This window comes from Mauremys reevesii, linkage group 7, assembly GCF_016161935.1.
Source record: "Mauremys reevesii isolate NIE-2019 linkage group 7, ASM1616193v1, whole genome shotgun sequence".
NCBI classification, from domain to species: Eukaryota; Metazoa; Chordata; order Testudines; family Geoemydidae; genus Mauremys; species Mauremys reevesii.
In genome coordinates this window covers 72,449,548-72,464,121 of record NC_052629.1, presented here as the reverse complement: position 1 = coordinate 72,464,121, position 14,574 = coordinate 72,449,548, and the positions used below count along the sequence as shown (strand labels likewise).

Sequence of the window (14,574 nt, the reverse complement as noted above, 5' to 3'; positions counted from 1 at the left end):
TGACCATGGTCAGTTAGGGTGACCAGGTGTCCAATTTTCGTCCGGAACACCCGGTCGAAAAGGGACCCTGGCAGCTCCAGTCACCGCCGCCTACTGGGTCATTAAAAGCCCGATTGGCAGTGCTGCGGAGCTAAGACAGGCTAGTCCCTACCTGTCCTGGGGCACCGCACTGTGCCCCGGAAGTGGCCAGCAGGTCCAGCTGCTGGGGGGGGGGGGTCATGGGCTCCACGTGCTGCCCAAACACCAGCTCCGCACTCCCATTGGCCGGAAACCGGCCAATGGCAGCTGGGGGAGCGATGCCTGCGGGCAAGAGCAGCACATACCATGGAGCCTCTTGGCCCCCCGTCAGGAGCCGGACCTGCTGGCCGTTTCTGGGGCACAGCATGGAGGCAGGACAGGCAGGCAGCCTGCCTTAGCCCTGCGGCACCGCTGACCGGGAGCTGCCCAAGGTAAGCCCACGCCCCAACCCCATCCCAGCGCCACCCAAACTAGGAGACCCCTCCTGCACCCCAGCTCTGAGCCCACCCAAACCCGGAGCCGTCTCCTGCACCCTCAACCCTGCACCCCCAGCCCTGAACCCTCACCCCTCTGCACCCCTCATCCGTGGCCCCACCCCAGCCTGGAGCCCCCTCCTGCACCTCAAACTCCTCATCCCCAGCCTCACCCCAGAGCCCGCACCCCCTCCCACATCCCAACTCTCTGCCCCAACCTGGAGCCCCCTCCCGCACCCTGAACCCCTCATTTCTAGACCCACCCCAGAGCCCGCACCCCCATTTAAAGCCCCCTCATGCATCCCAACCCCCTGTCCCAGCCCAGTGAAAGTGAGTGAGGGTGGGAGAGAGCAAGCCACCAAGAAAGGGGGAATGTAGTGAATGGGGGCGGGGCCTCAGGGAAGGGGTGGGGCCTCAGAAGGGGCAGGGCTAGGGTGTTCGGTTTTGTGCAATTAGAAGGTAGGCAACCCTCTGCTCAGTCCATGGTCCTGCTTTGAGCAGGGGGTTGGACTAGATGACCTCCTGAGGTCTCTTCCAGCCCTAATCTTCTATGATTCTATGCTCAGTAGAAGTGAAGCAGCAAATCTGGAGGGGAGGGGCACATAACACCCCCATGCATCGCTTCTGGCCTCATCTCAGAAAACTTAACTCCATCAGCACTGTGCCAAAATAAAAGAAAGTTTCATAAACCATTTTTTCTACCCATGATTGATCATCTCCTTTAAGACCTTAGTTTCTGTCCAACTACCAGTTTACTTTTATATTAGTTATCTTAAATTTATATTAGAAAAGCTAAATCAAGAAACCGAGGTTATAACAAATTTATTTGGGTTCAAATTAATCCTATGTTATTTTAAGCTTCTTGAACTAATTACTTCCTTTTGTGCCTTATTTTTAGTCTTTGTCCTACAACTGAACTTTGGCACATTGAGAAACATGAAGTCAGGATACACAGAATGCAGCTATGAGACCATACAAGTCTGGTTTGCAAATTGCATGACTGAAGGAACGAAACCAACTCAATGACACAGATACACGAACAGTCACTCTAATCCACTGAGAAATCAACCCAAATTTAACTTCATTTTGAAGTGTTTCAGAAACAGGTCTTTTGTCTGGAAATGCACTATCCCAAAGAAGGGAAGCTATAAAATTTCATGCAAGTGTTGTTTCTCTTTCCTCCTTTGAAAGTCTTCTTTTCAGTGATTTAACAAGAAACACAGCTTTATACCTGTAGGTAACAGCAAAAGCTGAACTGGATTTCTAGAATACATTGACTATTCCCATCTGCTGGCTAGTAGATGGACGAATATATAACACACAGTTTGCCATATCCGTTAGATTTACTGTTTTATTTCACAGTGAGTTGAAATTAAGAGATTTGCCCAATACACCAAAATATAAGGAAGCTCCAAGTAATATATTTTCAACAGGGGTGGAAAAAAATGTATTTATAACAAAGCAATTGAGAGGGTTCCCAAAGGAAAGTTTGGACAACTCATATTAATTTGTGACAATCCGTATCTGTCTTGACAATAGGTATTACAATGAAAAAATACATACACTTAGCAGTTAAAGACATTAACAGATAGAAGAGTAATTTACCAGATTTCACTCTGTAGCCTAATCCCAGTCTGTCCTGGATTCTTGACTTGTTCACCCAGCCTAGAATCGTAAAGCATCTCACATCTCTGCACTACAAAACTGCTTTTGACAGGATACCGAGTGTGGTAAAATTCACCTATTAAACACTAAAGTGATGCAACATACACACACCCCAGTTTCCTCCAGGAGATGTGGGTGCCTCGATAGAAAGCATGACATGTTTAACATATCCAAAAATGAAAGTATCCTTCTGATCTCATAAACCCTGCTTTACATAGGCGTGCACACGGGGTGTGCCCAGGCACACCCTAATGCAGGGATGGGCAAACTACAGCCTGGATCCAGCTCCTCAGGGCTTTGGATCTGGCCTGCGGGACTTGCCCCCTGAGGTGCCGCAGGCCCCGTACCACTCTCAGAAGCAGCCACATCCCTGAGGCCTGGGGGGAAGACAGCTCCATGCATTGCTTCAGGCACCGCCCCCTGCAGCTCCCATTGGCCGGAAACAGGGAACCACAGCCAATGGGAGCTTCGGAGGTGGTACCTGGAGGCGCGGCAAGGGCAGCACATGTGGAGTCCTGTGGCCCTCCCCAGGGGCCACGCAGGGACATGGTGAGCAGCATGGCATGGGGCCAGGGCAGGCAGCCAGGGAGCGCACCACTGCCACTCCGAGCCACTTTAGGTAAGCGGCACCGTGCCGGAGCCCGAACCCCTCCAGCACCCCGCCCCCCAACTCCCTGTCCTGATCTCCCTGCCACACCCCTCCTGCACCCCAACTCCCTGTCCTGATCCCCCTGCCGCACCCCAACTCCCTTCTCTAAGCCCCCTGCCTGCACCCCGCACCCTTCCTGCACAACTCCCTGCCCTGAGCCCCCTGCCTGCACTCCGCACCCCTCCTGCACCCCAACCCCCTTCCCTGAGCCACCTCATACACGCTGCACCCGTCCTCTGCCCCAATCCCTTGCCCTGAGCCCATTTCTGCACACTGCACCCCCTTCCACATCCCAACCCCCTGCGCCAGCCCTGCATACAATTTCCCCACCCCGATGTGGCCCTCGGACCAAAAAGTTTGCCCACCCGTGCCCTAATGTCTCAAAAAAAAAATAAAAATAAAAAAAAAAGTGGCTTTGCATTTTAATTTAATCGCATGATGCGCTCTTTTAAAGTATGGATTGTTGCATTATGCAATAAGCGCCGAATTGCGTAATACAGATGTAGAAATGTATAGAAAGCCCGCGTTCACTTGCAGCATGCATCCCCACTACTGCGACGCCGCATTACCATTGGTCCTCCCCTCCCTCTCCAACTACTATTCTAGAAAATTCTTTGACCTATATAAGCGGCCGCATCAGGCATGCCCAGCGCAGAGTCTACAGAGTTTGTAATCTTTGTCACATGTACTCTACTGAAATAGCATAACAAGCCCGTGGCTTTATGTTTTAATTCAATCGTATGATATCCCCTTTTAATTTTAAAATATGGATTGGTTCGTTGTTAAGATAAGAAAAGGAGCAGAAAAACTGAATTATAATGAATTTGCTGATAGTAGTGCAATTACCTCCGACTCCTCAGTTAGGAACTGTCTCATTTTTTAAGTAAAGTTTAGTTGTTAATTAAAAAAAATAATAAGTTTAGTTAAGTTTCAGTTTCTTTAGTTTGATGAATAAAAATAACGTCCTTTATGACTGAGTATTCAATAAATGTTCGCCTTTAAATAAATAAATAAAATTCCTGTGGTGCACACCCTAATGAAATGTGCTACGCACACCTATGGACAATCACCCTGTATCCCCAAAGAGATTTAACAGTTAATGAAAGCTGATTGGATTAATACAGATCCCATGGTGGGGCTCTGTGTGGCCAGTCTATATATGAGAAACACAGTGTATATGTCCAGTACAGAAAATACAGAACACTAAGTTTAGACAATCAGAAATGGCCACCACTGCATACTAATTGGGACTAAAACATTACCCTCACAAATGGTCAAGGAAGTAGTTGTTAAAAAGGATTGCTTCACAGACACCAGCATAATCCTTCAAGTAATGTAAAGATAATACATAATATCAGAGGGGTAGCCGTGTTAGTCTGGTTCTGTAGAAGCAGCAAAGAATCCTGTGGCACCTTATAGACTAACAGATGTTTTGCAGCATGAGCTTTCGTGGGTGAATACCCACTTCTTCGGATGCAAGCAGTGGAAATTTCCAGGGGCAGGTGTGTATATATAACCAAGCAAGAAGCAAGCTAGAGATAACGAGGTTAGATCAATCAGGGAGGATGGGGCCCTGTTCCAGCAGCTGAGGTGTGAAAACCAAGGGAGGAGAAACTGGTTCTGTAATTGGCAAGCCATTCACAGTCTTTGTTTAGTCCTAAACTGATGGTGTTAAATTTGCAGATGAACTGGAGCTCAGCAGTTTCTCTCTGGAGTCTGGTCCTAAAGTTTTTTTGCTGGAGGATGGCCACCTTAAAATCTGCTATTGTGTGGCCAGGGAGGTTGAAGTGTTCTCCTACAGGTTTTTGTATATTGCCATTCCTAATGTCTGATTTGTGTCCATTTATCCTTTTCCTTAGAGACTGTCCAGTTTGGCCGATGTACATAGCAGAGGGGCATTGCTGGCATATGATGGCATATATTACATTGGTGGATGTGCAGGTGAATGAACCGGTGATGGTGTGGCTGATCTGGTTAGGTCCTGTGATGGTGTTGCTGGTGTAGATATGTGGGCAGAGTTGGCATCGAGGTTTGTTGCATGGGTTGGTTCCTGAGCTAGAGTTACTATGGTGCGGTGTGCAGTTGCTGGTGAGAATATGCTTCAGGTTGGCAGGTTGTCTGTGGGCGAGGACTGGCCTGCCACCCAAGGCCTGTGAAAGTGTGGGATCATTGTCCAGGATGGGTTGTAGATCCCTGATGATGCGGTGGAGGGGTTTGAGCTGGGGACTGTATGTGATGGCCAGTGGAGTCCTGTTGGTTTCTTTCTTGGGCTTGTCTTGCAGTAGGAGGCTTCTGGGTACACATCTGGCTCTGTTGATCTGTTTCCTTATTTCCTCATGTGGGTACTGTAGTCTTGAGAATGCTTGGTGGAGATTTTCTAAGTGTTGGTCTCTGTCTGCGGGGTTAGAGCAGATACGGTTGTACCTCAGTGCTTGGCTGTAGACAATGGATCTTGTAGTGTGCCCGGGATGGAAGCTGGAGGCATGAAGGTAGGCATAGCGGTCGGTAGGTTTTCGGTATAGGGTGGTGTTAATGTGACCACCACTTATTTGCACCGTGGTGTCTAGGAAGTGGACCTCCCGTGTAGATAGGTCCAGGCTGAGGTTGATGGAGGGGTGGAAGCTGTTGAAATCATGGTGGAATTTTTCCAGAATACATAATATGAATGTAGGTAAATGTATCTGCACTGTAAGTGGAGTAGCCACAGAACCCTGTTCTATAGATGTAGAGGGCTTGAGTCTCCAGATAGAACTTGGGCATGATAGACAGGGAAAGTTGAAAAGCCTTGCCATAGATTTAGGCTGAAGAAGAAAACTTTAATTCATACTGCTAGTGTAATATTCCTGAGGGAACCTTAACTAGGAGGGAATCAGGTGTCGTGGAGCCTTGGCTCCACCATGCCCCTTTCTGTCATACTGGGACCGGGGTTGCAGAACAGGCGGTGGTGGAGTCAGGTGGCAGAGCCCCCTCCTCTAGCTTTACCTGTATGAGATCCCCCCTGAGCAGGAGGATCTCTCCAGCACCTTTTCCAGCCATTTTAAGTTTGCTTTCTGCAAAACAAATTTTGCAGACCAGAGAATCCAGCCTAGAGACTACAGAATGCTCAAAAAGACCTAAATACAGTAATATATTTAATAAAGTGATAAGTTAAGTGAACGCCTCAAGAAAGGTTAAGAATGGAATGCACACCTCATCCTTCAAGTATAGTGTCTTATATGCTGGAGCCCAGAGCCTGGGCCACACACACTGCACTATTTCGCCAGCCACACTGGCCCAAAACACAGTGGGCTTGGAGGATCTGGCCTGAGCATGGGAGTCTTTGGATGAAACAGATGTTTTATGGGAGTTTTTATACTCCCACCTACCGTTCAGGTGCCAGCATAGATGGAAATGATTTGGAGAAAGGTGTGTGGCCAGGACTCTCTTCCACACAGATATCTACAAGTTGCCATTTGCAAATGGGGTGGGGTCCAGCCACTGGACAAGGGGTGTGAGAAAGTCACCTCTGCACACCCCCACACTGCGCTGTGTGTTCCTTGCCCAGAACTGAGGAACTGGTTCTGCATTTTGAGTTATCTTGGTCTACCAAAATATAATACTTTACATTACATATACCAACTTTTATCTAGGAGCAGAAAGTCCTAAGTATGTTTCAGTCTCATGAGAGATCACACACCTCTAGGACTGAGTAATGTGTACATTTATTAGTGCTAACAACTGGTTTACAGATTAAAATTTAAAAGATTATGCACATTTTTAAGAAAAATGCTGCAGAAAAAAAGTCAATTTCCATCTGCAAAGAATCAATGTATAAAGTACATTTTCTAATGCAGTTAAAGAGACCATCATGTTGTTCTGGGTTTGTACAGCACCTGATACATGACTGTGGCTCTGAGGCGCTACAGTAACAAACAAACAAAACAACATAAGTGTTGCATTACAAGCAGGAGTTTCCTCTCCCCCACCTGGCTTCATGCCACCAACAAATGGGTTAGGAAAAAAGCCCACCCCTCCTTACAGGATTCTCTTGAAATCTGGAGGTATAAACAAAGAAAAATCCATGGCAAGTTTGGGGTAACCGTACTCTGCACATGTTGTTGTTTTTTGGTTATCATAGATACTGGCACCAACTTGGTCATTTCTTCCATCCTGGGGTTGGGGTCTATGTTAAGGATACACTAAATCTAGCAATATTTCCCATATGAAGTATAGAAAATTTCTCTGAAACCTGTTATAACCTAAAACTAGAATGACCTTTTAAAGGGCACCCATGTTCCTTAGAAGTTCACATTTTTTGTTTGTTTGTTGTTGAATATTATTTGTCACTGATGATACAGAATAGTGGAAGGAAAAGTGACTGAGCCATGGTATAAGTTTTTAGTTCAATGTGAATAAAAATACAAACCATAGTAATAGTACCATACAGAGTTTCTTTCACCCTAATACTGTGGCATCCTGTATGTTCTTAAGACAGTAGAGAAAATGAGAAGAAGATAGTTATATTAGAGTAGTCCTCAGAGGCTCAAGTCAGGATTGGGGCCCCATTGTATTAGGCCTTGGACAAAGACAGTCCCTGCCCCAAGAAACTTACAAATCTAAGGTTTCAGGTTACTATGCACACACTTGCCTTCTCACTCTCTTCCTCACCTCTTGCAGTACCAGCAAGATATTAAAATCACAAAAAAAATCTTATGATCTCTCCATAAGTCAAGCTTTTCTAACCTATTATTGATACCTGCTTACATTAGTTAAATCATTTACAAGATAGCAATGAAAGACTGAGGTTATCAGGTAGTCTCTGAGGACCAAGAATCCACTCAGACTTTAAATAACGATAGTGTTTGTCACACACACTACCACACTATACCAGAAGCAAATGTTACCACACTGATTCTTTAAATGTATGAAAACAGACAATCTCTGAACAAACCATCTAGCTTGCTCCCTGTTGCTGAAAGAAGAGATCAATAATATTGTTCATGAAAGCTTATTAGGAAGCAACATCCAAAGTGTTTGCTGCATGGGATGTTGGTAATGGAAGAATCTCCTCAATACTTGTATAGTCTGTCCATAATTTTCAACTTAGAACGAAGCTGTGTGTATCACCTTCAACCTGCAGTTCACTGCTTCAGATTTCAGAAGATTTAAGCAATAGTTCTATATTTGATACTCACAAACTGCCTCCAGCTCTGTCAGTTTCCTCCTCCTCCCAACTGGAAACCAGTGTTAAGGAAAACATTCCCTCCTCTGCATCCGTCTCGCTCAGGCTAGTCTAGTAGAAGGATGACATCATCGCTCCAGACATGCACCTGATTCTCAGGAAACTGCCCCTCCTCCAACAGACAGGTCATTGTTTTTTTTAAAGTGACAGAGACTGCCCTTCCCAGTATGTTCCCAGCACTGCAGAATGTGCTCCCCCTAATCATTCTATTTCTGTGTGTTCCCCCCATTCTAATTCACATTGCCAGAACATAAAACGCTCCCTTGGAGGAGCCACAGCAAAATTCATTTTCAGCTGAAATGCAGGTCAAATCATTCACTGCTGCTGCATGCCAGTGATGCACTGTAAGCAGCACAGTTTGCTCTCATCTTTTCTGCCCCAGATTCAGAAACAAAAATGATGTCTTTCCCCTTTTTATTTTACATGTTAAGTTTTCCAATTCACTTTATTCAACTCTACTTACTCTTTACCCACCTCATCCCCCTTCGTGACTCCCATGTTTCAACATGCCTTTTCTTGCTCTGACCCCCACACAACATAAAACACACTGCCTAGGATCTCACTAAACATTATTTGTGCATTTCGGCAAAGTATCTTTATTCAAGGCTGCTGGAAGGTAAAGTACTTCCTGTTAACTCCAGATACTGTACAAACCACCAGAAAGTTATACAATCTTATAGTGATACCGTGTCTGACCCAATGATATATTCCTGGGGTTCTTCCCAACTGAGGCAGTAGCTATTAAGGGGAGGGAGAGGGGTAATGCAAGTGGGAGTTTGTAGGGAGTTGTAGCATTACTCATTCAAGGCACCACCTACATGGTGTGGTCATTTTCTAAAAAGTTTTCCCCAATGTTGCCTACTCTGGTTCAGTTCCACCAATGTTAACCAGTTTGGGAGGCCCGCTGTAAAGTAACTGCTCCTGGTGTTTATAACATCATGTTATTCACACGTGCTCTGAGCAGAACTACATGTCATAGTGCTAAATATGCAGCCGCTTACAAAAGGTTCCCAATGTTAATCACAGAGTTGGTGCTGAACTAGTGTTGCAAAGAGTAGAAAAATTACAGTAAGTTTCCTTAGCATAGACAGAGCCTTAGTGAGAGGAGATAGTTTAATGGTCAAGATATCCAGGTTGGAATATCTAAACTCCTCTCAGACTACAGGCCAACCCAGCCTTTCATCCTTTTGAGGTAGATACAGTTCAAGTTTTCTGACCAAGGGCCTCTTTCAGAACACACGGGACTTGATTTTCAAGGTCTTCTCTTACATATTAAAAAACAAACCAAAACAAAATCATGGCATTTTTAATAGCAATTGAGCTTTGTCCCAGCATTCCAGACAAAATTTCTCTCAGAGCCTCCAATAATGCACTGATTGCCTCCTTGTTCTCCACTCAAGAGGCTGTATTTCAATAGTGCTATTTGTATACAGAATTTGGAAAGTGATTTTGACAAATAAGACACCATGTACTATCATGAGAGGGGCTTTATAAGTGTACTCAGAATATTAAAATCTCTATTTTTAAATAATATATTAAAATGTCAGCTCGCATGCCTGCCCTGTAGTGCCTCCTGATGACCTAAGGTGGCACCACAAAAGGCACTCCCTACATTTCTCCCTTCTCTGAGCCCCTTAAGAAGGCTACACAGACCAAAATGGTGTAAGACAAGACTGCCCTGCAGGGGTTCTACTTTATTAAATTTAAATAAACTTAAAATAAAAAGTCTCTCTTCTCATGCGTTCTGGGGTTGTACATGCCCCCTCCTTGGGGTCTGTGATTCTCAGTCCTGACATCTCGAGATTCTCTCCCCTTGGACTCAGGGGTAGCACAGCCCTCCTCAAGGCCTGTGGTTCTCAGTTCTGATCCCTCCAGCCTGTGGTCTCTCCCCTTCGGTCAGGGGTTGCATAGGCCAGTGGTTCTCAACCAGGGGTACCTTGGGGGTATGCAGAGGTCTTCCAGAGGTACCTCAACCCATCTGGATATTTGCCTAGTTTTACAGCAGGCTACAGGAAAAGCACTAGCAAAGTTAGTATAAATTAAAATTTAATACAGACAATGACTTGTTTATACTGCTTTATATATTATATCAATGTTTCTCAACCTGGGGGCGGGGTCACAATTTATTTTATAATTATATGGTAAAAATGAGAAAGTAAGTAATGTTTCAGTAATAGTGTTCTGTATCACTTTTGCATTTGTACATCTGATTTTTTAAGCTAATAGTTTTTAAGTGAGGTGAAACTTGGGGTACGCAAGACAAATCAACCTCCTGAAAGGGGTACAGTAGTCTCAAAAGGTGGAGAACCACTGGCATAGGTTTTGTCCTTGGAGCTGGTGGTCTGTTGAACCTTCTCCCTGAGCACCTCTCTTCAACTGAGCCCTGATGGCTTTTATCATGTTCAGGTGCTCATTATTTAATTACTGTCTAGATAGGCTCCTTCTCCTTCAATTGGCTCAGCATGGATAGCCTGGAATCAGACTCCCCTTAAAGGGGCCAGCAACCCCATGACATTCTCTGAGAGCTCTCTCAGTTTTTCTATAATTCTACCTCCATTTTTTTTAAAAAAAGGTTGGAACACTACCACAGACAGCATACATTACTGTGGCATATTGACTGAGCAAGGATTCCTAAGGGCAGTGATTCCTGGACTCCCTATTGCACAATGGCTGTGAATTTCACCTCAGCAATGCAATGCCCACTCCAGACTCTGCAGTCCAGAAGTCTCAAGGTCACCTATACACTCACTTAGTTCTCTGAAAATTGCAGTATATTATTTCTGTGTCAGGCAATTAATTGACTATCATCCCATGTTGGCTTTCTCCAGAATGACAGACCAAAACACGACACAGCATATACCTTACAATTACCTGGATTGTACCACCTAAGCTTTACAAGTGTAAGAGATTCAGAATCTGGATTAAGAACAGGAGTACTGGATTGGGTCAAACCAAACAGTTGTTACTGTTCTGCTCCCTAGCCAAAATCAATTGTCCTCCTAGCCTGCTCAGTGATACTCTGAAACCTATAAAAATTATGTGCCTGGAGCAAAAGACCATTTCATCATCATCACGGAAATCATTTCCACACACTGGACAAATAACAGTACACACTGGGGGGAAGAGAAGGGAAGAAAAGTGAAACAATTCACATTAATTTAACCCATTCTGAACAACAGTTAGGGCTATGAATCAGAGTACATCTCTAGTGCTAATTATCCCTCTTATTTAGGTTCAGACTATCTTACTGACAAGATTTTATTACAGTACACTCAGTCATGAAACCCATTGGCTTCATGATTAGAGAGAGGAGATTCTATGCCCCCATCTACACTGAGAATTTTCAGCAATTCCCAGAGACCACTGCTCTACTACCTCTGTATCTCTTCCAGTACTTGTAGTAGCTTTCAAAGTTATCACCATGTCATCTAACCAGTTGTGGAACTTTGAGCAAGTCACTTCACCAGTCTGTGCCTCAGTCTCCCCACCTGTAAGATGGGGATAGTGATATTTTCTTCCTCTGTATGGCACTCTCTCATCTGAAGGTTTCAGTACTAAGTATTGCTTTTATCTTTTCTTATTGTAATGCCTTTTTCAACGTTTGAAAGTAACATTTACTCCCTTAATACTTCAAGTGTTATTCTTCATAATTTCACAAAAATTTCCCCCTTATTGATTTTATTCTGGACAAGTTCCCCTTTGTTTACTTCTTGGAGTGTGCCCCAATGTCAATCAGCACTCATTAAGAATGGTGCAGAGATCACTGGTTTGTTAGACTGCATGATTCAGAGTAGAAAGCAAGAGATAGCATTTGGCATGTGTCATGATTACAGCATGAGCTGTGCCTTAGAAACCCCTTTGCAGTGCCCCCTGAATGCACCACTCAGTGACAAGTTTCATTACCTTCACTCCGCCTTTCAGGGAACCCTGCAATTCTATAACTTTTAGACTGGATCCCTGGGTTGCAGCTCTCCTGTTTTCCAACCAGGATAACTCAAAAGGCCCAACTGTATTTGGCACCTGCAAGAAACTTCCCTTCAGGAGCCCATGACCAGGGGCTGATTAAAGAGACTCAAAACAACAGAGAAAATAGTTAAAATAACAAAAGCCTATAGCATCTGACCTTACTGAAACATTTTTTCTTTACATGTTTTGGTAAATTCCATTTAATCCAGGTACCCCTAGCTTTGGGCAAGGAGAGAGAAATAGACTTAAATGCTGCAGTGTTTGCCCTTCAGTACTGACCCTCAAGCTGTTGCTGACCATTAACCCCCTCCCTTTCCTTAGGGATGGTGGGTTGGTTCCTTTTAATCATCTAACTTTCTTTTAATTGCTAGGGTCCCAGCTTCAGCAAAATAGTATAGTACAGTGGTGGGCAATCTGTGGCCCATCAGGGTAATCTGATTGTGGGCTGCAAGACATTTTGCTGATGTTGACCATCCACAAGCACAGCTCCCTGCAGCTCCCAGTGGCCATGGTTCGCCATTCCCGGCCAATGGGAGCTGCAGGTGATATCTTCCTAAAAATTATTACAGATTAACCTAGATCAACTCCCCAGTCTCTATGACGTGTCATACCAAAATTGTATTTAGGCATTACTCTAGTTCAGGCCTGCACAACATACGGCCCGATGTGGCCCGCAGAGCTTCACTGTGCGGCCCACAGGGGGATTCTAAATCCCCCACACACGGCGCTCTGCGGGCAGCCCAGAGCCCTTTAAATCTTAGCCGCGGCCGGGAGTCAGAGGGCTCTGAGCTGCCCGCAGGGGCAGGGAGCCCAGAGCCCTTTGAATCCCAGCCCACGGCTGCTGATTGCCCCCACCCCGGACCCCTGCCCCAACTGCCCCCCAGGACCCCCACCCCCTATCTAAGCACTGCTGGTCCTTGTCCCCTGATTGCCCCCTCCCAAGACCCCTGCCCCTAACTGCCCCTTGGGACCCCAGCCCTATCTAAGCCTGCCTTCTCCTTGTCCCCAACTGCCCCCTCCTGAGACCCCACCAACTTCCCCAGGACCCCACCCCCTACCTGTCCCCTGATAAACCTCTGGGACTCCCATGCCTATCCAATTGCTGCCTGTCCCCTGACTGCCCCTCCGAACCTCTGCCCCATCCAACCCCCCCTGCGCCCTGTCCCATGACTGCCCCCCGGAACCCCTACCCCTTCTCCAACTCCCAGCCCGCTTACCGTGCCACTCAGACCAGCGTGTCTGGCTCCGTGCAGCTCCAGACAGTTGCTGCCATGCTCCCCCGTGGAGCCCACAGCCCCCTCCCACCCCAGCACCTGCTTTCCAGATTTGAACATCTCAAAATTCAGGAGTGCTCAAGCTCAGTTTGGGCAGTTTTTACTTCATTTCTCCCAAATCAAATATACTGATCCACTGTAACTTGCTGTAGAAAAAGTAGGATAAAGTTGAGCAAGAAATGCTTATTAGGACTGGAATTGCTATTTTCAACAGCCATTGCCTTTTTGTTTGTTTGAAAGGAAGACAGTGATATTGCATTGGCAAATTCCCCATAGAAAGAAAGAGTGGGAAAAAAAGAATAATAAAGGCACCTCAACTTTTCCTCATTTATGGAGGATAATCTTATAATATGCATCCAGATATCCTCCAATCACACAAGCTGAAAATTGTTCCACTTTACTGCAGCTCTGTAACCATATGGGAATCAATCCTGTCTGTGTTTTGTGCACATCCAAAATTCCTGCTGAATGACTCGCCCTGGGAGCGAGTTACCAGTGACCCAGGGCTGGGGGGCACTGGTGGGGGGGAGCCCAGGGCTAGGGCATCAGCAGGGTGGAGGGAGGGCACTGGTGGGGAGGAAAGGGGGAAGCCCAGTGCTGGGGCGGCAGGGTGTGTGTGTGGGTGGGGGGAGAGCCCAGGACTGGGGCAGCAGGAGGGTACAGGGGGGAGCCCAGGGCTGGTAAGGGGGGCAGCCAAATTTTTTTTTGCTTGAGGCAGCAAAAAACCTAGAACCAGCCCTGCCGGGTTCCCCCAGCTGCCAGAGCCCCGGGTCCTTTAATTTGACCCTGAGGGCTCCCAGCCACCTCTTTAGCTGGGAGCCCCTGGTTGATTTAAAATAAAGTATCACCTCCCCACCCCCAACCTTCCTTTTTGGCCCACAGCTGTTTTGGTGGGGCGGTGCTGGGGAAGGAGGGTTTGTTTCCGCAGGGCTGGGCGGCCCTGGGGCGGGGTGTTTCTGCGGGGCCGGGAGGTTTCGGCCCTCACCTGTTTTCTTTGGAGGAATGTGGCCCTCGTCGCTTTACGAGTTGTGCAGGCCTGCTCTAGTTTTTCAGCTACAGAATACTGGTATTTTTTTTAAATGAGTATCTCCAGGAAGCTTTTTCCACTAAATTCTAACTTTTATAAAGGTAAGAGAAATTAGGGGCCTAAATAAATTAAAAAGGCTCTTTGAAGAATGCCAGCACAAATGTCTAACTTGTGACATTTTGACCTGGTACAACTAAATCTAATATTTTTATTGCAAGGAGAAAGAATTCAAACTCCACCTTCTCTCAAAAGTGAAAATGGATGTGTGGGGTTTCACTGTC

At 46.0% G+C, this 14,574-nt stretch overlaps 1 protein-coding gene across 14 annotated transcripts in view; it reads right to left on the bottom strand.

Annotated features, from left to right (window-relative positions):
* USP54 (ubiquitin specific peptidase 54) overlaps positions 1–14,574 on the bottom strand; it is a 257,870-nt gene that overhangs the window by 169,726 nt on the left and 73,570 nt on the right. The window contains exon 1 of one of the 14 annotated variants that reach the window (XM_039546281.1): positions 7,980–8,053. The exons of the other annotated variants lie outside the window; for them this stretch is intronic. The gene's annotated coding sequence lies outside the window, so the exon portion shown is untranslated. Of the gene's footprint in view, positions 1–7,979; positions 8,054–14,574 lie in introns of those variants that run through there. 14 annotated transcript variants of the gene reach the window in all.